Source organism: Lycorma delicatula, chromosome 8 (assembly GCF_047948215.1).
Source record: "Lycorma delicatula isolate Av1 chromosome 8, ASM4794821v1, whole genome shotgun sequence".
NCBI classification, from domain to species: domain Eukaryota; kingdom Metazoa; phylum Arthropoda; class Insecta; order Hemiptera; family Fulgoridae; genus Lycorma; species Lycorma delicatula.
The window spans coordinates 43,745,928-43,770,048 of record NC_134462.1 but is presented as its reverse complement, the minus strand read 5'-3'; the positions used below and the strand labels follow the sequence as shown (position 1 = coordinate 43,770,048).

General features: G+C 35.4%; 1 protein-coding gene across 3 annotated transcripts in view; it reads left to right on the top strand.

Moving 5' to 3' along the window:
- LOC142329054 (putative fatty acyl-CoA reductase CG5065) overlaps positions 1 to 24,121 on the top strand; it is a 256,610-nt gene that overhangs the window by 200,639 nt on the left and 31,850 nt on the right. For 2 of the 3 annotated variants that reach the window (XM_075373335.1, XM_075373333.1), the window contains exon 4: positions 18,462 to 18,541. The exons of the other annotated variant lie outside the window; for it this stretch is intronic. The gene's annotated coding sequence lies outside the window, so the exon portion shown is untranslated. The remainder of the gene's footprint in view (positions 1 to 18,461; positions 18,542 to 24,121) is intronic. 3 annotated transcript variants of the gene reach the window in all.

The window sequence follows — 24,121 nt, the reverse complement described above, 5'->3', positions numbered from 1 at the left end:
GCTGAACAGAAATTGAAGGTCCACTTCATGTCTACCACTTTAGATTAGGTATAATACCCCGCTTGCTTACATTAAACGATAAAAAAATGTATTATCTATACTTTAACCTACCTAAATTTTGTAACCCAACACTAGCATATACATTAACTTTTAAATACCTGAAATTAATTTATCCTCTCATTAAATTTGCGTTTCAATCGTTATCAACTTCACCTGCATCTGATTCTCCAGATCGTTTTCTTTGGTATATTTTTGTAGATAAATAAATATATGTAACAAGAAATAAAAATTTTGGTATTTATTTTTTTAAATAGTTCGAATAAAAATTAAAAACAGTCGAATTTAAATGACGTATAATGAAATTGTAGGGTGAAAATCTGCAAGTAAAATTGTTTAAATAAGTTCATTTAATTCAAACAGAACGAAAGAACCAGCTGACTCATTTAATCCGGTCCTAACCGAATCGCAAAGCACAAATAAAATTACAGGGCTTTGAAGAATAGATTTTCTACAATAAACAATCTATATAAATAAAAATGTAAATGTTTGTTTGTTCAAAATCTTAAATCTCCGACAGTTCTTCACAGATTGCTTTGAATTTTTGACATAACGTTGCATTCGAATACGCGCATGTTTTTATATACCTACTATTTATATACCTAAGATGTCACACTGTTACAGGTAAAAACATGCTTTTTTTTAAACAGCGCTAACTGTTGGACGTAAAAGCAACAACGCTATACTAAATATTTTACGATTCCATTTTAATGTTTCCGATATGTGTGTCCGCTCTAGAGTAAAAGCCTACAGGACCGATATACGCGCGGGGAAGAAGGGAGAAAGGGAAAAATCGGAAAAGGGAAAATCGAAAAGGTAAAAGGGAAGAAGGAGAAAATGTAAAAAAGAAAAAAGGAGAAAACGGGGAAAAGGAAAAAGAAAGGGGAGAAAAAATAAATGGAAATGGGGAATGGGAATGTGTTTAATGAAAATGGAGAAAGGGGGAAATGGGAAATGGAGGGAAGGAAAGGGGGAATGGAAGGGGGAAAAGGGAGAAGGTTAATTTTTGTGTAGTTCCGTATGTTCTGTTAATGTTTTATCAAACATTCGATTGTGTTTATTTAATCTATATATTTACTCAAATCTAGCAATATCGAAGCATTTCTGGGTCTGCTAGTAGTTAATATTGAATTATTGCATCTATTATAATGTATAATATATCAGATAGGTAATCTGTTTCAACTCGTTAGTTTACTGAATAATCTACTTACATTATAAATCAACCTTCTGTCTACAAAGAAGTAATCAGCGCAGCTGATTTTTGGTGAAAGTAGTTTTACTTGCTGAACGAAGTGTGATACCTGAAATTGAAAAATACAATTCTATTATGAAATTTTTTTTATGAAAGTATTTACATGGAGTGGATGAATTTGAAGAGATGAAGAGTTGTAAGAGTAATACGAATTAGGAATAAGAATATGTTATTATCTTAATCAGGAACTATAATAAAGAATTAAAAATGGGTAATTATGATAAAATAATATGTATTTTAAAAACCCTATTTTAAAATTAAAACTATTTTTAACTATAACCTACTTTAACAATTATTTTAAAAGACCCCCCTTTACTATTTTAATCGAAAGATTCTTTTATAGTTTTTCGCTGTAAAGATAAGTTCTAAATACAGTAATCTATAAAAGAATGGAAACTGACAGGCAAAGTTAAGGAAATGTTGCGAGTGGTGCAAAGAAGAATAGAGAGAAATGTTTTAAATCTTACGTTAAAAGATATAAAAAAGAAATAAAATTGTAAGAAAAAAAATTATGAATGGCATACAAACCAAACAGGGAGGTAATTTCGATTGTCAGGTACGTAGTAAAATTAAGAGATAAATGGGCATCATTATGAAAGGAAACGACTGGTAGAAATGCTAGAATGTAGCAAAGTACAGAAAAATGAAAATGCATAATGAGGAGAAATCTTAATCTATGTTTAAGCACATTAGCATAAGGAAAAAGGAAGAAAAATTCCATCCAACAGTTTAAGTCCAGCTGAATTTATCTGAAAATTGAATGGTTATCTTTTCTATCTCAAACTTTTTTTTAAATAAAATTTTATTAACTTTGGTAAAACAGTAACGGAAACAGAAATTGTACTTCAGTAAAACAAAAACCGTTTTTAGAAATGCTAAAAACGTATAATTAAGCTTCACTATGTATAAATGTAATACTTAAATACTCACTATCTGAGAATGAGTAATATAAGTGTGAACTAAAAAATAACAATAATTTTCATCAAACGAACGTTAATTTATTATTTTAGCTTTGTCTTCTATTTAGAACATTTGATGATAAAAGTTGGTGAAAGTTTCGGTAAAATTATTTAAATGGTATAATATTCCAAATTTCGTTCATTCGAAAGTCTTAAGCGCTTCATTCCTGTTAACAAACTTCGTTCAAGTCATAAGCACCTTCATTCCTCTACTTCCTGTTAGCAACCATCGTAATTATAATTTTAAGGAGCCGTTTGCATTAAAATATAAACAATCCAGCCAGGCCATCAACTGTCTGCGGCGCATACGGAAAAAAGCAAACTATCTTCCTCTTTCCAACTCTCTGCCACATCGATCTAAGGTAAAGTTTTAGGATTATTTACGACTTCCAAGATTGCCTTATTCTATTATATTACACACAAAAACCTTTTAGAATTTTTTCTCTTAAGTTAAATCTTAAGACGAAATGCGAATTTCAACTGTTAAATAATCATAAGTAATAAACGAAAAGTACGATTCTACCAACGAAAAATAGGTCAGAAGGACTTCCTACAAAGCGACTGTGTTTAGAATTTAAATAGTAATCCCTAACAGCATACGAAGTCTTACTTCAATGCAATACTGTCGAGTATATAGCAATAAAGAGATTATAAATATTGTGCTTGTATACTTTTCATAGATTCATGAAATAGTATACAATTTTTATTATTATATGTTAATTAGGTTTTCAAATAAAAAAGAAAGAAAAACGATAATAAAATTTTTCATATGATATGAATTTTCTTTGTTTATTTAAATTTACCATGTGACATGAATGAATGAAATATTAAAAATAATTATAATAAATAATAAAAAAAATAATAAATAATGACACTTAAAAAGCTGTGTAAAATTATTTTTTTTGTCTTCAGTCATCTGACTGGTTTTATGCAGCTTTTCAAGATTCCCTATCTAGTGCCAGTCGTTTCATTTTGGTATACGCCCTACAACTTCTAAATCCCTAACAATTTCTTTTATATATTCCAAACGTTGCCTGCCTGCACAATTTTTCCCATCTACCTGCCCCTCCAATATCAAAGTGACTATTGCAGGGTGCTTTAAGATGTGGCCTGTAAATGAGTCTCTTCTTTTAATTAAATTTTTTCAAATGTTTCTTTCTTCATCGATTTGCCACAACACCTCTTCATCTGCCACTTTATCCACCCAACTGATTTTTAACATTCTACAGGAGAATGCTAAATATCAGTAATTCTCCAATAGCACCACATTTCAAAAGCTTCTAATCTTTTCATCACAGGTACTCCAATCGTCCAAGTTTCACTTCCGTATAAAGCTATGCTCCAAACATATATTTTCAAAAATAATTTCCTGTTTAAATTAATTTTTGATGTAATAAAATTATATTTCTGAATGAAGATTCGTTTCGCCATTGCTATTCGGCATTTTATATCGTTCTGCTTCATCCATCTTTAGTAATTCTACTTCCCAAATAACAAAATTCTTCTACCTCCATAATCTTTTCTCTTCCTATTTTCACATTCAGTGGTCCATCTTCATTATTTATACTACATTTCAGTACTTTCGTTTTGTTCTTGTTTATTTGCGTGTGGTAGTTCTTGCATAGGACTTCATCCATACCATTCATATTTTCTTCTAATTCATTTTTATTCTCGGCTAGAATTACTATATCACAGCAAATCGTAGCATCTTTATCTTTTCACCTAGTACTGTTACTCTGGATCTAAATTGTTCTTTAACGTTATTAACTGCTAGTTCTATGTAAAGGTTAAAAGGTAACAGAGATAGCGAACATCCTTCTCGGATTCCCTTTTTTATTGCTACTACTTTCTTATGCTCTTCGATATTACTTTTGCTGTTTGGTTCCTGTAAATGTTAGCGATTGTTCTTCTATGTCTAACTTGAACCCTAGATCTTTTAACATGCTGAATATTTTATTCCAGTCTACATTATCAAATGCCTTTTCTAAGTGTATAAATGCCATGTATGTCGGTTTGTTTTGCTTTAATCTTCCTTCCACTATTAATCTGAGCGCTAAAATTGCTTTCCTTGTCTCTATACTTTTCCTGAAACCAAATTTGTGTTCTCCTAACAATTCTTTCACTCTCCTCTCTATTCTTCTGTACAGGATTCTTGTTAAGATTTTTTATTTATGAGTAGTTAAGCTAATAGTTCTGTATTCTTCACATTTATCTGCTGCTGCTTTCTTTGGTATCATGACAATAACACTCTTTTTGAAGTCTGAAGAAACTTCCCCTTTTTCGTAAATATTACACACCAGTTTGTATAATCTATCTATTGCTTCCCCACCTTCACTGCGCAGTAACTCTGCAGGTATCCCGTCGATCTCAGGAGCCTTTCTGCCATTCAAATCTTTTAATGCTCCATTAAATTTAGATCTCTGTATTTTATTTCCCTTTTCATATTCTTTGACTTCCTCTTCTTCCTCTATAACATCAGTTTCTATTCATTTTCTCTGTATAATTCTTCAATATATACCAGCCACCTATCAACCTTTTCTTTCGTATTATAAATCGGTATACCATCTTTATTTAACACATTATTCGATTTTAACTTATGTACCACAAAATTCTCCTTCACTTTCGTGTATTCTCCGTCTATCTGACCAATGATCTTTTTTCTTTCCTCTTCTGAACACTTTTCTTTAACCCACTCTTCTTCCGCTAGTTTGGACTTTTTGTTTATAGTGTTTTTTAATTGTCCATAATTCCTTTTACTTTCTTCATCACAAGCATTCTTATAATTTCTACGTTTATTCATCAGTTGTAATATATCCTCTGATATCCAAGATTTTCTACCAGTTTTTTTTTTTGTTCCGCCTAAGTTCGCTTCTGCTAATTTAAGAATTTCCTTTTTAACATTTTTCCATTCTTCTTCTATATTTTTTACCTTATCTCGTTTACTCAGACCTCTTTCGATGTCCTCCTCAAAACTCTTCTTTACCTCCTCTTCCCTAAGCTTCTCTAAATTCCACCGATTCATCTGGCACCTTTTATTCGGGTTTTTAAACCCCAATCTACATTTCTTTATCATTAAATTATGGTCGCTATCAATATCTGCTCCTGGGTATGTTTTGCAGTCGACAAGTTGATTTCTAAATCTTTGTTTTACCATGATATAATCTATGTGATACCTTGCAGAATCGTCCGGCTTTTTCCATGTGTATATTCTTCTATTATGATTTATAAACTGGGTGTTGGCAATTACTAAATTTGGCTTCGTGCAAAACTCAGCAAGTCCGTCCTCTCTTTCATTCCTTTTGCCCAGCCCGTATTCACACACAATATTTCCTTCCTTGCCTTTTCCGATGCTTGCATTCCAATCTCCAACTATTATTAGATTTTCTTTCCCTTTTATGTGTTAATTTACTTTGTCGATTTCTTCGTATACCCACTCTACCTCATCATCATCATGGGCACTTGTAGGCATATAGACGTTAACAATTGTTGTCGGCTTAGGTTTTGATTTTATCCTGATTACAATGATTCTATTGTTAAGCTTTTTTAAATACTCTACTCTCTTTCTTATTTTCTTGGTCTTTACGAACCTACTACTGCCTGCCCTTTATTCAACGCTGAGTTAATTATTCTAAAATCACTTGACCAAAAGTCGTTTTCCTCTTCCCACCGAACCTCGATAATTTCTACTACATCCACATTTATCCTATCCATTTCCCTTTTTAAATTTTCTACCTACCAACCTAGCCTACCAACCTTTTTTAAACTTCTAACATTCCACGCTCCGACTCGTAGAATGTTACTTTTAATTTTCTGGTGACCCCTTCCTTAGTAGTCCCCACCCGGAGATCCAAACGGGGGACTAGTTTACCTCCGGAATATTTTACCAAGCAAGGCGCCTCCACCTTTGTTAGATGAAAATGCAGAGAGCTATATTTTCTTGGGAAAAAAACAGCAATGGTTTTCCATTGTGTTCAACTACGCAGTACTCAGAAGATTTGAGTGATGTTGATACGGCTGCTTAACTCTACCTGACCTATGCCCTTGACAACTACTGAAAGAGCTGCTGCCCTCTTTCAGCCATTCCTTAGTGGCTTTCAACAGATACCTCCGATATGGTTGCACCTTCGGTCCAGCTACTCTGTATCACTGAGCACTCAAGCTCCCTCACCATCGGCAAGGTCTCATAATTCATGGAGGGAGAAAGCCATTTAATTTTAGTTTAAAAATAAATAAATTGAAAAATAAAAATTTATGGGTAATGAAAGTTAAACTTTAAGTATCATGCTTCAAACCACGTTTGAAGCAGCTTTCCTCTCTATTATGTGTGGAAAAAATTACTATTATGAACATTTTTTCAGTTTTTAGATTCTTTTTTTCACTTTATAAATTACACTAAACATTTTTTTGTTTGTATTGATTCATGTTTTTTATTAGTTTTTTTTTAATAATGATGGATAACATTGTCCATCCATAATAATATCCGTTAATGGATAATACCTTTTCTTACTAGATTACTAGATTATTTTTTTAGAGGTTTTGTAAAAGGAATTGTTAGGTACATTACCTTTTTTTTTTTTTTCTCTTCTCCCCTGGGCCGGACCGACTTGATGGTATTACGCCACCCAGGGAAGTGTCCGTTACTCTAATAGGCCCTCCCCGCCTACCGGCTATATACCGGCATGGCAGGTCAGGCATGTCAGGCCATTGTCGGTGGCTCTTTTGAGATTTTTTATTCTCTATTATGTCCTCTATGGAACCACATCATACCTACAAGTCGTGATGTGACCCCCGGATCCTTCATAATACTCTCTTGTCCCTACAGCACACCCCAAGGAGTCCTCAGCGGATCATTGAAACCAGCACACCTAAGCATCCTGGCTCTCACCGCTGAAGCTGTCCACCCAACCTAACATACTAGAAACCCATAGTTCTTTCATCTTCATTCTTCTGTTTTAGTACTGTCTTTATATAATCAGCGACCTTCCTCCAGTTCTCCTTACTGCTGAGCATGAAATCCATGGTTTCCTTCGGCGTTTTTCCATGAATACCCGCGTCGTGTCTTAGTCTTATCCATTTATTACATACTAAAAACGTATGCTCAGAATCAACGTCCTGTTCGCAGTACATGCACGTGGGTTCATTCCTTCTTCCCACCTTATGGAGATAACCATTGAAACACCCATGTCCCGTCAGGAACTGGTTGATCCAATAGTCAATTTCTCCATGCCGCCTGTTTATCCATCCTGTTAATTCTGGAATTAAGGTTCTTGTCCATCCAGCCACTCCAGCCTCCGCCCATCTCTCCTGCCAGATTCTATGTATGTTTTCCCTGACTTCATTTTCTGCTCTCCCTAAAAACCTGTCAGTTCTATATCTGGCGATAAGGTCAATCGGTAACATTCCCGAGAGCACACAGAGGGACTCGTAAAAAACAGTTCTATAGGCAGATACTACTCCCAGTAGTATCCCCCTGTGTGCTCTCTTCAACCTGTCTCTATTTCTGCTAATAGTGAGAGCACAACTCCATGCCGGCACGGCATACATCATTGTTGACACTACGGTTGTCGCTAAAACTCTTCTTTTTGATGCCCGAGGAGCGCTCTGCTTTGACAAAATTATATTTAGGCATTTATTCAGTTTCTCCGCACTCTGACAGACACTTAGTACCTGCTCAGTAAATCTGCAGTTTTTCTGTAAGATGACTCCAAGATATTTTAATACTGTTACTTCCTCAATATTATAGTCTCCAATTCGTATATCTGCTGGCTGCAATACACGTTTTCCAGTGAATTTAATGTATTTACATTTTTCAATCGAAAGCTGCAATCCCCTATCAATGAGCCATCTACCAACTGTCTCTAATGCAGCGTTTGCCTTGTTTTTAACTTCATCGATCGTTCTGGCCTGCACAAGGATTGCCAGATCATCTGCGTATGCTAAAATTTGTACACCCTCAGGAAATGTTAGCCGAAGCACACCATCAAAGGCAATGACCCATAAAAGTGGTCCAAGGACTGAGCCCTGCGGTACTCCGGCGCTCATACTAAAGGATGTATCTTGCTCTTGCGCCTTGACTTTACAGCTGCGACTTTTGAGGTATTCCTCTACTTGCCTTCTCAAGAACGGGCTAATTCCCTTTTCAACCATGGCCGCATTAATATGTTTCCATGGAATCGACCCGAAAGCATTCTTCACGTCTAAAGAGACAAGCAAAGGAATGTTTCTTGTCCGCCAAGTACCTCTTCTAGTTTCGTTAGCCCAACTAATCACCTTACTAATTGCCTGAACTTTTGACCTGCCTTTCCAAAAACCAAACTGATTAGCACTTATTTTCACACCATTTTCCACCTCCGGCACTATGCGGCCAGCCAACATTTTTTCAACCACTTTTCCCATCGTGTTGAGGAGGCTCAACGGTCTATATGTCAATTGTCCTATATCATTTGTGCCTTTAGGCAAAAACACAACTTTTGCCTCCTTCCAACACTCCGGGAAAGTCTTGTGAATCAGGCCGTAGCTGGCCATCTCGAGTATCTCCCAAGGTGCTTTCTTGATGAGATTCTTAATTAATGCAGCTGGTATTTGGTCCGGTCCGGGGCTATTCTTAGTCGCAAGCATGCTGCCAGCACATTGCAACTCGCATAAGGCAAATCTTCTGGTATTGCATTCCACTGAATGCAATACCAGAAGATTTGCCTTATGTAGATTTATATGTAGATATTTGCCTTATGAAGATTTGCCTTATGGGAGCGCAACTCCACTGGGTTGCGCTCCTCAACAGTTATATGCGGGAAAGACTAGATACTTGTGTTTCAGCCCAATCCTTGGAGAGTATCGGAAGCCTTCTGTCAAACCTCTTTGTAACAATTTTAAAAGCCATGCCCCATGGGTCACTGTCTAGTTCAGCACATAACCTCGACCAGTGTATTCTCTTCTTTCTTTATAGCTTTATTGAGAGCTCTTCTAGCCTCTTTATAGTTGCTAACTGCCTCCTGATATCTCGAGTCACCCGCGGGTCTGAGCCTTTGCATTACACGTCTCCTGGTTTGTAGCGTCTGCCTAAGGAGCGCTATTTCACCTGTCCACCAATAGACCGTGTGTTTCCTGAGGCCATTGCGCGATTCTCTGTCCATCTCTTGCATAACAATATTGGTCAAAGTATCTGGCGTAAGATGTTCAGCCGCCTCTAGTCTTGTAGCCACTCTATTGGTAATTACTTCTATTTGGTACGCCGAAAATCTAATCAACGAGGGTTGTTCATTCGTCTTAAAACTGATATCGTTCAATGATATCATCGTGGCATAATGGTCGCTAGCTATATCATGTGGTATCACCTCCCAATACCACTGCTGACTCCTCCATCTATTGTCAAGTATGGGGAGGTCCAGGATAGAGGTATGTCCCCTGGCCTCGAATGTAGGCGTCTCACCATTAACGCAATGGCAAACCAACGGTCTCCATCAAGTCTGTTAATAATTTACCTCTCTTATTCGTACATCGACCGCCAGCCGCCACCAGCCTACTGTTGAAATCTCCTACCATGATGATCTTCTTATCCGTGTTACTAATTAGCTCTTGTATCGTATCAAGGGTGCTAGTGAATTCACCCTTTTGATAGAAGTGCCACATTGGGAGATATATATACGCCAATTATCAATGTTTTGGACGTTTCTAGCGCCACTGTGCCTTTGCTTCTAAAATTTAATCTACTTGCCACTCTATTACTGACATCTTTAATCACTACGTCACCCTCAGTGTCTGCATACCAACCAGACCTAGCTGCCTCATAAATATTTGGCTCGGTAATAACCAATATGTCAACTTTCTTCTGTACAACCAATCTAGATACCATGGTGTGATGGTGTGCTCCTGTTTACATTTGCTTGTAATAGTCTAATCATTTTTATTAATATCGCATTGCCATGCACCAGTACTATGCTCATGGCTGTTACACGTCAGACATTTCTTGGGCTCCTGACAATTCGCAATAACGTGGCCTCTGCCCCCGCAATTAAAACACTATTCAGATCTGTCAGGACCTTTACAATCCTGACGACTGTGACCCGTACCCCAGCATCTGTAACATTTTTCACCATCTTCTCGTATGAATGCTCGGCAGTTCACCCAGCCGATACGTAAACGCTGCTCCACCATCCTACAGGCTGCCCTATAGGAATGTTATCACCGTAACATTCCTGGTCTCCGCGAATCCGGGTCTTATTGAAGAGATCCTGACATCTTCCATATCACCAACTCTTGCCGTTATAGCCGCTAAGATTTCTTCTTCAGTGGTGTCTCCTTCGACGTCTGTAATATGTACAATAGTGCGACGCCCGGCTCCTGTTTTAAGATCCACTTTTAGGTCAGCAACTTTATTTTTTAGAATACTCGTAAATTCTTCAGCACTTTTGGAACCCTGTATTCTTACCATTACCTCCTCATTTCTTCCTTTTTTCAGTGAAATTACATGTTTAGCATCATCTTTTGCAACCGCCGTCTTCATGGAGCCCAGAAGCTCAGCGTATGTTTTGCCCGCAGCTTTGACGACTAACGTTCTACTATCCTCCACAGGAGGGGTTGACTTCTTAATACGCATTTGCCCAGGCCTAACCTGAGAGTCTGCACCGTCCGTATGTAGAGTCAGAACTTTAATAGCTTCTTCTCTTTCCCTATAGAGGTACGACAATATCTTTTTAGTATAATTTCCTATACTATTGTTCGGCAGTATATATGCTAATTCATTAGTATTTCCTTTAATTCTTCTCAGGGCTTTCTGTATAGTAAGCATAGTGTTCTTCTCTTCCATGCTAGAGTCGTAGAAAATTTTATACTTCCTCCGCTTCACTTCTGTCTCCTCTCCGAAGACAGTTTGCTCATCCCTCATAATATCTCCCGCCTTATATTTGGGGCTCCTTGTGTCGTCATCTTCACTCACGCGGATTCTGCAAACATCTCTCAGGCTACAAGTATCTCCTACTCCAGCGGGCAATTCAGAAACCATACTCAATTTAGCCCTAAGTACGTTCGGCCATCTCTTATGTAGTAACTCAATAAGTTCTTCATCCTCTAGCTCTTTTGTGTTTATTTGTTCTATATCATCTTCTCTATAGGTGGACATCGTCTGTGTGGCCTGCGTGATTAAAGTCACAGGCGCCGACGACTCGGTCAAAGCATTTAAGCCTTCATAAATCTTCTTGAGTTCCATTTCATGGCTGCCTATATACTTAGGCAAACCGGGTCCTATATGTTGCTTAAGTGCCGCCATCGTGAGTCCTAGTTGGTGAACCAGACTACCCAATGTCTCTGGCAAAGGATCCTCCTCATCTGTGGACCCTTGCCGCGCCCTCTTTTTCCCCTTAACGTCAGTTTTCTTGACGTGAGGTAAATTTTGTTCACTAGTGCTTTGCGTGGCTGTAGCTTCCAGCGGGAGCGATCCCCGTCTTCAGGTACATTACCTAATTACCCTTCAGGTACATAGGTACATTACCTTTTTTTTTTGGATATCCATTTAAGTATACTCAGTCGGGGAGAGTGTCCTTCTACTCAAAGGGGGGGCGTCCCCCACCCACCGGCTTTACATCCGGCACGACAGGTTGGACCCCCGGTCTTGGATCTTTTGTTTTATTTTTTGCCTGCCTCTAATTCCCCGCGTTAGGGCCAAGGTCCGGTGATGCCGTCCCTCGGCCCCTCCGCAGGGAACCGGGTCTCGGTCTTTACGCCTATGCCTCTAACCGACGGTACCCACCCCACAAAGTGCCTAGACGCCCGCAGGGAAACACCGCCGTCCGGGACTCGGTCTTTTCTTTTATTCCCATCTCCCCTGGAGTTCTCTCCCTTCGCAGGAACCCGCATACCAGGGCATACGGGCCCTCCACGGAGAGACTGTCCACCCTTCCCTACTTAACTTAATCACAGTCTACCCCCCTCTTCTTCCTTAGTTCTCAGGATCTCTCCAGCAAACCTTCTGAACCAGTCCCAGTTCTCTTGATTTTGTACCATCCAATTAATTAGATTATCCGGTGTTAATCGATTTGTTATAATTACCCTCCTGTTTTCAGCCCATCTAGGACATACAAATATAGTGTGCTCCGCATTATCTGTTTCCTCACAATAAACACATTGTGGTGTGTCCCTTTTTCCAATTCTGGCTAGGTACTGCCCGAAAGATCCATGCCCCGATAATAACTATGTCATATAGAAGTCAACGTTTCCGCGTCTACTTCCATACCACCTACCTATATCAGGGATTAGTCTTCTAGTCCAATCCCCGACTCTTGAGCGTGACCATTCCAACTGCCATTCTTGCTCCAATTGAGCCGCTATCTCGTCTTGTGGTAGTCCCTCATATCTAAGCATCCTGCTTTTAATCTGCAGATCTATTGGTAGAACCTCTGTTATTACGCAAAGCGCGTCATAGGACACCGTTCTGTAACTAGCGGCCACCCTCAACAGTGCAAGTCTATGCGCGCTTCTCAATTTTCCTTTATTCCGTTTAATACTAATTGTATGTCCCCAAACCGGGGCCGCTTATAATATCATTGATGTTGTTGCAGCAGTTATTAATTTCCTAGTTTCTATTTTTGGTGTTCCATGGTTCTGGAAGAGTCCTCTCAGAGCTTTGACCATTGGAGTGACCCTACTACATATCATATCGATGTGTCTGCTAAATCTCAAATTTTTATCGAGTATGACTCCCAGATATTTTGCCTCATTGACTTGCATAATTGGCTCTCCTCTGATATTCAAATTTATACCTCTAATAGGTCTTCTGCCGGAAAGGGCAATACAACTGGACTTCCCTGGGGCTATCTGTAGTTGGCTTCTTTGTAACCATTCATCTATAATTCCTAATGCCAGATTGGCTTTGCGTTCTAAGTTATCTACATCCCTATCCTCAACGAGGATTGCTATGTCATCAGCATAGCCAATTGCAGTAACTCCTTCAGGATAATTCAGTCTGAAGACTGCATCATAAAAAATATTCCACAAGGTTGGGCCCAGCACAGAACCTTGAGGAACGCCACCAAACATCTGGAAAACTGCCTTACCTTCCAAAGTTTTGATCTCAAGAAACCTTTGATGTAGATAGTGATTAACTTGATTTATTAGATATTCGCTTATTCGCATCTCATGCAATGCATCAATTATAGATGACCAGGGGACTGATCCGAACGCGTTCCTAATGTCCAGCATTATCACTAGGGGGATTTTCCTGGTCCTCCAGGTACCGCTCCTGCTATTTAAAGCCCAATTTTTAACTTTCTCCAAGGCATTTATGGTAGATCGGCCTTTTCTGAATCCATATTGTTGTGGATGTAGACAGCCCTTTTCCTCAAGTTCTGCCCTAAGCCTGCCTTCTATCAGCCTCTCAACCACCTTTCCCATATTATTAATAAGAGTAATCGGCCTGTATCCATTATTTACCCCCGCCTTGGGTATAAAAACCGTCCTGGCTGCTTTCCAGCAGCCAGGAAAATTACAGTTTTGTAGACCATAACTAGCCAGATCCACAATTTCCCAGGGTATTATTCCTGCTTTAGTCTTGATGATGGCCGCAGGTATGCCATCCGGCCCTGGACTTTTCCGGTTTTTCAACTTTTTAATGGCCTCCATTACCTCTTGTTCTATAAATCTGCCACCTTCACAAACAATTGTTTCCCTATTCAGATTTTCAGGTCTAGGGAAAAGAATCCTAACTTGTCGTTCCGCTTCCTCCTTACTCAACGTTGGCACCTGTCTACCTAGCCTTTTGGTAATTATCTTAAAAGCTTTCCCCCAAGGGTCAGTGTCAAGTTCGTTACAGAGCTCTTGGCATTTATTCCTCTTAGATTGCTTAATGAGAAAGTTAAGCTTTTTCCTGGCCTGTCTAAAGTCTTGGGCAGCACATCGACTTTCTTCATCGTTACTATTCCTTGCTTGCAACCTCTGAGCAGTTCTTTTGTGACGCTGCATGATTTTCCTTTGGTCTTCGATTTCTCTGGTCCACCAGTACACCGGATGATATCTATTACCGGACTGCGGTATGTTAGCAATTTTCTCTTTGATTATTTCTTGAAATTTCTCCCGTTCTATGTTTTCACAGTTCCTAATCCTATTTGCCACATTATTTGACACCCGGTGTATCTGGAAATCCGTTAACCTAGAGATAATATTATCCTGCCTTACCTGCCTTGGACAATCTCTGATGTTAACCAATACGGCCTTGTGATCACTACCAGTTTCTTCGGTAAGGACAGCAAACTCGACGGTGTCTACTCTAAACCTACTATCCACAATTACCAGGTCTATTGTTGATTGGTGACCTCTTGCGCTGTATGTAGGAGCCCCATCATTTATACAGCACGCACCCGTAACCTCCAACAAGTCTTCGAGAATTCTACCTCTAGCATTTGTAGAATTGGCATCCGCTACAGTAGTTTTACAATTAAAATCTCCAAGCACTACCACTCTTTTCCGCGATCTGGTCATGATCTGCTGTAGGTTAAATATCTGGTTTTGAAAAAACTCTATAGTGCAATTGGGGCTGATGTATGTACCCACAATAATCGTGTCACTTAATTCAATACCTATTATTCCGTCTTCTCTGCTGTACAAGTTATAATCCACTCTACCGAGTATTCTTCTGATGGCCACAGCCCCATTCCTGTCGGGTATCCATTGACCTCTGGCAGCCGAATACACATTAGGCTCCGTAGACACCAGAAAGTCGACATTGTATCTTGTGGCTATTTCCAGCGTCAGATCTCCTGATAGTAGGCTTCTATTATTATTACTTAATAATATTTTAATCATTATGTTTATTGCAGCTCATACTCCCGGTTCTGTGTTCTGTACTTCTGCAATCGAGACACTTCATTGCTTGCCTACAGTCTTTGATTAAATGCCCCGTATTACCACAGTTAAAACATAAGTTGGTGAGGTCAGGGCCCCTGCATTCTCTTCTACCGTGCCCCATGCTCCAGCACCGGTAACATTTTTCGTTTTCGATGCGGATATATGCCCTACAGCAAACCCAGCCTACTCTCAGTCTTGCTGTTATTAACTTTGTTGCGCTGCGTTGAGTAGTAATTACTGTAGTATTTTTGGTACTAGCGTATGCGTCTCTCATAGATGTTATTTGAAATCTCTCACCCGTTCCTAGGACCTTCTCAATTGCCTCTTTTAGCTCACCTTCCGTATATCTCCAAGCATGTCCTTAATGTGTACAACTGTTCTACGGTCTCTCTTGTTACGTATGTCGACCTGAAGATCCCCTGCTCTACCCTTCAGCATTGCACAAAACTCCCCTGCCTTCTGTACTCCACTTACCCTAACTTCTAGCTGTTCATCTCCACCCTTTCTTATAGAAAGAATTTCTCCAGCCTCCTCTACTTTAACTTTCTCTTTCATAGTTTTTAATAGATCAGCGTATGTTTTCCCTTGTGCTTGTACAACAATGGTTTTACTCTCGGCGACCGGTGGGGTTCCTCGCCTTACAGACGCCGATCTGGATCTTGGTCTCGCATTGTCACTTGGATTGGGGAGGACCATCCTTGGTAAGGTCTTCCCCTTCCTTAAAATATATATTACTATTTTCCTAATCAAAATGCCCGAAGGGCCATTTGGTATCACGAAAACTGAAGACTCAGAGTTACCCACTACTCTTCTTAGTGCCTTAAGTACGTGTGACGCCATTTCCTTATCCCCGCAACTGGAGTCATAGATGACTGTGTATCTTGTATAGGTACATTACCTAACCTAACCTTTCTTTCTTTTTCCTGTTTAGCCTCCGGTAACTACCGTTTAGATAATACTTCAGAGGATGAATGAGGATGATATGTATGAGTGTAAATGAAGTGTAGTCTTGTACATTCTCAGTTCGACCATTCCTGAGATGTGTGGTTAATTGAAACCCAACCACCAAAGAACATACCTAACCTAACCTAACCTAACCTAACATTAACCTTGACCCGAAGCTTTATATATTAAGCTAATACATAACCTAGTTAATTATCACATATATACAATACATATGAGTAAATATATTTTGTAATAAACATTTTAGGTGCTAAAAAATTAACAAACCGTTAAGAACCTTTAATTTTAATATTATTTTCATCATTCTTTTTACCGTTTTGATGCATATTTTGATTTTATTCTATTATGTGTTAATCTTTTAACCTCATAATAACAGTATCTTCATCCCATTTTAAGTTAGATGGATGGCTTTATTTTAAATTTCTTAGTTATGTCGTTTAAGTGACCAAAAATTCTACATTTAACTTGTATATTTCCTAGTGAATATTAAAGTCTCTAAATGTGTTATAAATATATTTCAACCACTTATCAATTTTTTTAATTTTACTTACCTTCTGCTGGAGTTTGTAATGATAACAAACGGTCGGTATTTCATACAAATCAATTATGAACTGTGAAGTCTGAAAATAAAGTAAATATAGTTATATAAATTTTTATATTATAACAAAGCTGATTATAACAATTATATTAAACTGAAAACCAATCGGTTTTCACTATCAGTTTAAGAAAAAAAAGGTATATCTGCCAGAAATATATTAAGGAAATAGTACACGTTATATTTCAAGAGTGCTGTTGAATGGGTCTAATAATGCATATAATTATAGCATTATATGTGCTTATTTTATTGTTTGCTTTTTACATTGTTGATACTTTGCCCCTGATATAACTAAAAATAAACAAGAGGCCATCATCAAATATTGAAACTAGATTCAGACTAATTGTAATACATTCTATAGTTCAAGAAAAATTTACCATCTAAAAAAACTTCAAACGACTTTTTTTGTATATAATTCATTTACATTCTTTATGCGGTAGTTTTTCAACCCTCCTCAGTAGAAAGGAAGGAATTGGAAGATTTAATCCAATTTATCTGTAACAGGGTAAAACGAGAACAATAAATGAGAGAAAAGATTATACAAAACTCATTGCCGAATTTTTTTTGTATCCAACCGATCAGATTTGTTGAAAATATCAATGTTATAAAATTCTGTTATTTAATTTATGATTTCTAGCAAAAGATGCTTTTATCTGTTCATAAAAGATCATTAAAAGTTTGGTTGTATATAAATAATGTATTATACAACCCATAATTGTGATTCTTTCGATGAAACATAAATCATAGTTTAAAGTTTTTTCTCGTTCTGAAATTCTGAAAATCCAATATTTGTTCCATTGATGGACCATTAATGTCTAGGCAGTAATCCAACTTTTTCCAAGAATAATAGATGTAAATGATGTAAATGTAATGTCAGTAAATACGACAATGATTCGGTCCTAAGGCTAATAGGTTTATATACTCTATATGAATTTAATTTTTGAGCCCATTTTTATGTTTTCATGTCTAATGCTTTAAGTTCTTTTTCTCATTCTCTTATAATAGTTTCTAGAGAGCAGTTAAAGAGGGTTGGGGAAAACTCATCTCCTGTCTCACTTCAGTTTTAATTACAAATGGGTTCTGAAAGTTCTCCAAAAAATTTTACTTTTGATTTTGTGTTTTTAATTTTATTTTATAATATTTATTGTTTCGGGATCTATTTTAAATTGTTCAAGGTTTTTAAATAACTATTCCCTCTGAACGGAGACATAGGTTTTCTTAAAATTAATAAAAATTATTACTAATTTTGAGTTTTTAATTTTACGGTAATGTAAAATTAGTTTTTTAAATTAAAGATTTTTTTCGGTAAAACCTTTTTCAGGTCTAAATCCACTTTGGTACTCTCAGATTTATTTTTCTATAGTTGGCTGTACTTCTTTTTATAATGTTTTGGTCAAAGTGTTTTGGATGGGATGGATTTTGTACGGGATTAAATTTCCCTGTTGTTATGTTTGTTATTTGTTAATGTCTGTCTTATCTTCTTGTAATTATTAAAGAATAATATTTATTAATAATATTATTTAATAACTTTTAATTTATTTTTTATTTTATTCTTTAAAATAAATCTCTTATTTGATCCAAATCGAATATGACTTATTCTTAGCATTTTATTTTTTTTTTACAATGAGACATTTAAAATAATAATTTATGAATTAGAAAATTTATTTCCAAGGTTATTAAAAGTCCAGTTTTCACATAATAAAAATATTTCATTAGATATAACTATGATTTTTATCTTCCTTGTTATTCTAATACTTTACTAACTTCAAGTATTAAAATTCGGTATTTTTTATTTTTTCAGAATGTACAAGTCTTGATAGACCAGCTTTGTTAAAGATCTTGCTGTAATACTGACGATTAAATATAAAAAAGTAGTATCTGGTGAGTTTATGTAGTACCTGCTTTTTTTTTATCAGACATAGCGTTGTTATTTATTTTCTTTAGGTATCACTGTACTTAATTCAAAACCGTCTATTTTTATTACAAATTAAAGTAAATTGAATGGACTTATTATTTTTTTTTTTTTTTTTATTGGCTATTCCTAAGAAATCTCAATTTTTTTTCTTTCCTTATCGTCAGCATAAGAAACTCGAATCCAGTATAGTTTTGAGAAAGATATCAGTAATGTTAACCGCTAAATCAGCAAAATGAATCGACGTATTTTTTAATTATAAGTGTCTTCTACAATATAATGTAGTAGAAAATTCAGATTATCGATATTCCCCTCTCAGTTATTCATTGTTTGGTTTTTACCGTTTATTCCTAACTTTTCTAATCAACATATATTGAAATTATAAAAAAAATAAACACATCATTAAAACCATGGTCTAGTTCTAATGACTGGAAATATGCTTTCTTAATAATTCTGCAAAATTATGCTCTAATATCATCCTGAGAGGTTAGCACTTATTATGGTACCCAAACAAAACACGCTTTGCTAATTTCATCAGACATACACGTTTAACTTGCAAATTTTAACTATAAGAAACAGTTAAACCTTATGAATCAACATAATTGAGAAAGACAAAATTTATAGATATATTAAATTTAACTAAAATAACTTACTAAAAACAAAAACAAAACGCTGATCAAATATAATATTTTATTACAAATTTGGTGTCTCGCTACCGCTTTTAAGACAAATGCCATTTTAATACCCGTACTTTTAAAATTGTTATATTGATTTTCATAATTTTTGAAGTAATATCAGAAACTGAATTATGAAATTGATTTTATAAAAATGTAAATATCGTTTATCAATTGTTTAAATTTTAGTGGACCACAGTCGCTTATTAATTTTTTTACATTATTGATGATGGGTTAAAACCTTTTCCCATTTTTTCAACTATAGGGGAACTAAATTTGTTGCTATTAATTTATTATTTAGTTCATTATTTTAATTGTAAAAAACAAAAAAAAAACAGCTACGGTGTATATTCAATGTTATTTCGGAACAATTTTTTATTTTTTAAAATTTGTTTTTCACTTCATTTCAAACGAAATGAAAAACTAATTTGTCTCACGAGTTCAACCTATTTAAAATTATGACCTCATATTCTCGAAAATTTCTAACGATCATAATATTAGGAAAAAAGCACTAATATTATGCAGAGTTGAATAACACAAACAGTTCTATGTATGTGTTAAAACCTCTCTCTCGAGATATTAAAATCTTCTGCAAGTATAAATAGAAATCAAAATGTTATTTAATATCTAACTTTTTCCATTAACTTAGGCTACAAAATTCATTGACATAAAAACATTTTTTTTTATTTTTTATTTATTTCGAAGGAAATAAAAATACTACATATTAAAAGAAAACAGAAAGGGGTTTACTAAATTTAATAAAAAATTTCTTCTTTTAGTACACATTACTGAAAATTGCATCTCATTTTTTGTAACTGACTTTGAAATAATTATCTTATGAGACATCCCTGTAAATTTATATCCGCGTAAAAAGCACATGAAACGTAAATTGTAAGATTTAAAATTTAGGAAATTTATCCGATTTTATTCGATCATCAAGCTGTATACATGCAATAATTGCAGTTTTTACAGGTAAAATAAAATCTGTGGAAAGAAATAAGTCTAGGAAATTATTATAAGGATTATTTATCTATTCCAAAACTGTATAAATGAATTCAATGTATTCAATAAATTTAGTATTATCTAATTATAAAAAAAATAAAATAATTACCATTTTGTTAATATCAACTAACTTTTGTGACAAAATTTAACTATACACGACTCGTAATAATCAGCAAACAGGTAGATTATTGTACCCCAGAGAATTTTACTGTAATTTTAAAAGTTTATAAAATGATGGAAACCTGACTGCTGAGCACTGAGTACATATAGCAAATCCATTTTATTAATCTTTTGATGAAACAGTTTTCTTTTTCATTTCAAAGGATAAGATTTTTTTTAAACAAAGATCAGTTGATGAACTTTTATAAAATAATTATTTTCTGTATTTAAATATATTTTACTGAAAAATTCAACCCAGTTTTTGTAACTGGCTTTGAAATAAATTTTTTATAAGATATTCTTGACGTTTAAATATATGTTCGCTTTTAAGGTATATGAATCAAAATTTTAACAGTATTAATATTTTGGAGCTTTTATACAACTTTATTCGATCATGAAGTTGTGTGCGTGTGTTGTTATCTTACAGATAAAATATTAAACCCTCATTGGATTGAAAATAATAACTCTAACGACTTATTGTATGGACTATTTAGTTATCATGAAATTAAATACCTAAATTCAATCTATTCAATAATACTAAATACTACTAATATTATTAAATTAATGTCGTAGAACATTAATGTCGTAGATTAATTAAATTAATGTCGTAGGTAGAAGGAAACAATTGTGTAGGCAGGCCACGTTTGGAATATGTAAAACAAATTGTTAGGGATGTAGGATGTAGAAGGTATACTGAAATGAAACGACTAGATAGGGAATGTTGGAGAGCTGCATCAAACCAATCAAATGACTGAATACAAAAAAAAAATAATTCATTAACTACATACATCAGGACATTATTTCATTTTTAGTAATATTTACAACCAATATATGATTTTATTTTCCAGCAGTCTCCTCAAAATTCTTTCTCCTCACAATAAACATTATAGGCTACATTAAAAAAAATCCAACATCGTTTACGATATTTTCACATTTTAGATATTTTAGTATTCATAGAATTTAGATAGACATTAAATAATTTAATTTTTTTCATTAATTTTAGCCATAAAAATGATCCGTATGCTATACAGAAAACTTGAATTTGCCCAACCAGAATAAAAGTGAATGTCATCTTCTGTTTATAAAAGACACGAAATTGATCTCTGAACAATCAGGAAAGCTAATAAATTCATTTTAGATCATCGAATGATTAAAAAATATTTTTGAATAAACTTTTTTAAACAAAGAAAAGAGCCATAGATGATCTATCAAAAAGGAGATTATTTTCGTGTACAAGAAAAAAAGGTTGAAAGATATGCAGAATGTTTACGTTATTTTTAATGCATTTCTTATGAAAGTCATCCTGTAGATTACTTTTATATAAATTTCATAAGAAAGCTACCTATTTTAATGGGTACCATGGTTCGACTTCCGGAAAATTTCGAAATATCTTCGTGTTTCACATCCCCCAGACCCCAAAACCACCGTCAGTTCAAAAGTTTATATACATTTATATACTCGTATATATATATTTCACTTTCTTGTGGATACGATAACTGCCGTAATTTTGCGCCAATCACTTTCAAATTGATACATAAAATATAACGATCCAAAATCTCGGCCGAGTTTGTTAATGGCAAAATCGGATCATTGGGGCTGAAATGGGGAGGGAGCTTTTTCGAAAAAACAAAATATCGCTATAACTTTCTTATTAAGCAAAATATTAAATTCGTTTAAAGTCCCTACTATTCTTTGGATAAGGGCCTAAAACTTATCTAAGTAAAGTTTTTTTATGTCACCAATCACTGGCCTAGGGGGTTGAAGAAATTAGGTTTCGAAGAAAAAAGAATCATACCTCCCTTAATAGGCAAAGTATCGAATCGGTTTAAAGTGGTCATTAGTCCTCTAAACATTACCTAAAACGTTTGTTTGAAACAATTCACCCTTACGAAAAGGGTGAATAAAATTTTGCTGGAATTGTAAGATGGGGCTTGTCGCCCAATCTTCCTCCGCCTTCCGGCGTACCGAAAGGGATTCTTTTTAATCCAAACATTGTTTCAGTTGTCAAATGATGTACATGCGTGTGTTTTGTGGTCACCCATTTTCATTGGTAGGGGCGGAAAATCTCTCTCAAGGGCCTCACTACCCGAGGTACCCACAGAGGCCAAAACCGGTAAGTCGACAGCCCTATGCCGTCGCCGAGCCGACGCTTCTCCCTTCTTCTTCTCTCTCCACCTGGTCACCAGTCGATCTGCACGTCGAATCTCTTCTATTACCATCTCCGCTAGGCTTTCAGCCACTACTGGAGAAGACTTCCCAAACCTGGACACTAGAAGCTCTCGTTCCAGGGGAACGTCGTCCCACTACCGGAGAAAATCCCTCCTCATCGGGTCGAATTGCACCCTCTGACCCTTCTGGGTCGGTGATTATTCCAACAACAAAAGCTAATTAAAAGAAACCAGAAATAAAAACTGTAATTAATTGCAAAAAGTAATTAGTTCGATACACGTCGATGTAAAACTGTATTTTATTTAAATGTGTTTAACGTTATGTTTAACTTTTGTGTTTTAATTAAATATTACTGTCCTATACACACTTACATCTGGCGATCCTTCTGGTTCTATTTTTAAAACAACGAGGGCTAATGACTTAACCTTATTTCGATGCCTATATAACTCAAAATATAAAAAATAAAAAAAAAAACAAAAATCGATAATTTACATTTAGTTTAATTCATCGAAATCCCGAAATTTACTATTGTTTTCTCTCTCAGATTGTACAATTTGAGTTGGATGTAAACAGTATGAGCTGAGCAGTTTTTGTCAGTATGAGCTAACAATTAACTAAATTTAAATTAAGTTTTTCAAACATGGCACCGTTGGTAAAATATAATTTAATTTAAATATAATATTAAAATCAGCTTTCCAATAGATTATTTAATTTTCTTATACGTTTTCGGCTATTCTGCCATCTTCAGGAGGATTGATCTTATGATAATTTAGAATTAAATTATATAAAATTCACAAGATAAATTTGTTAGAATTATAACAATTGATCGTCATAAGTTAAAAATTGTATAATTAAAATAAAAGTAAGTACATCCGTTTTATAAGAATGTCAAAATTGTTATTTGCCATAAAAATTGATACTTGTGGTGAACCTCCAAGTCCACCGTTAGGTATTGCTTCAGAGGATGAGATGAATGATTTGTAGCGTGTGTGAAAACGCCATGCCTACCGGGATTCGAATCTGGAATTTTATCACTTTTTGGACTTTTAAATATTGAAAATAACTAAATAACAGATTGAAAATTTGATATGTAACGAGATAAACAATCTTACCACATTAGAAAACCTTGTTCCGATATCTCCCATCAGATAAATTATCAACAGCATATGACTCAACTGAAAAATTATCGGAATCGAATCCGTTGACGTTTTGTCATACCAGGAAACAAGTAAGGCCGTACTGGTAATTACACCAAACCGTAGAAATACTAATACGATATAATAACCGTAGATCATGTTAAATGTATTCATGCACTCCATTAAATTATCGTGAACCATTAAATAATCATTCATCCGTTTTCTTTCTTCTATTGCCGGATTAATTTTGTGTGGATTTTTGAAACAGATTTGTTTGCAGTACCGAGAAGCCGATTTCATCAAATCTTTGTACATACCCAACAGATCGTAAGCAACATACAACATTACGCAGTTATTCATATCCTTAACATTATTTTCAATTATAAAATATAAAGATAGTTTCAAGGAT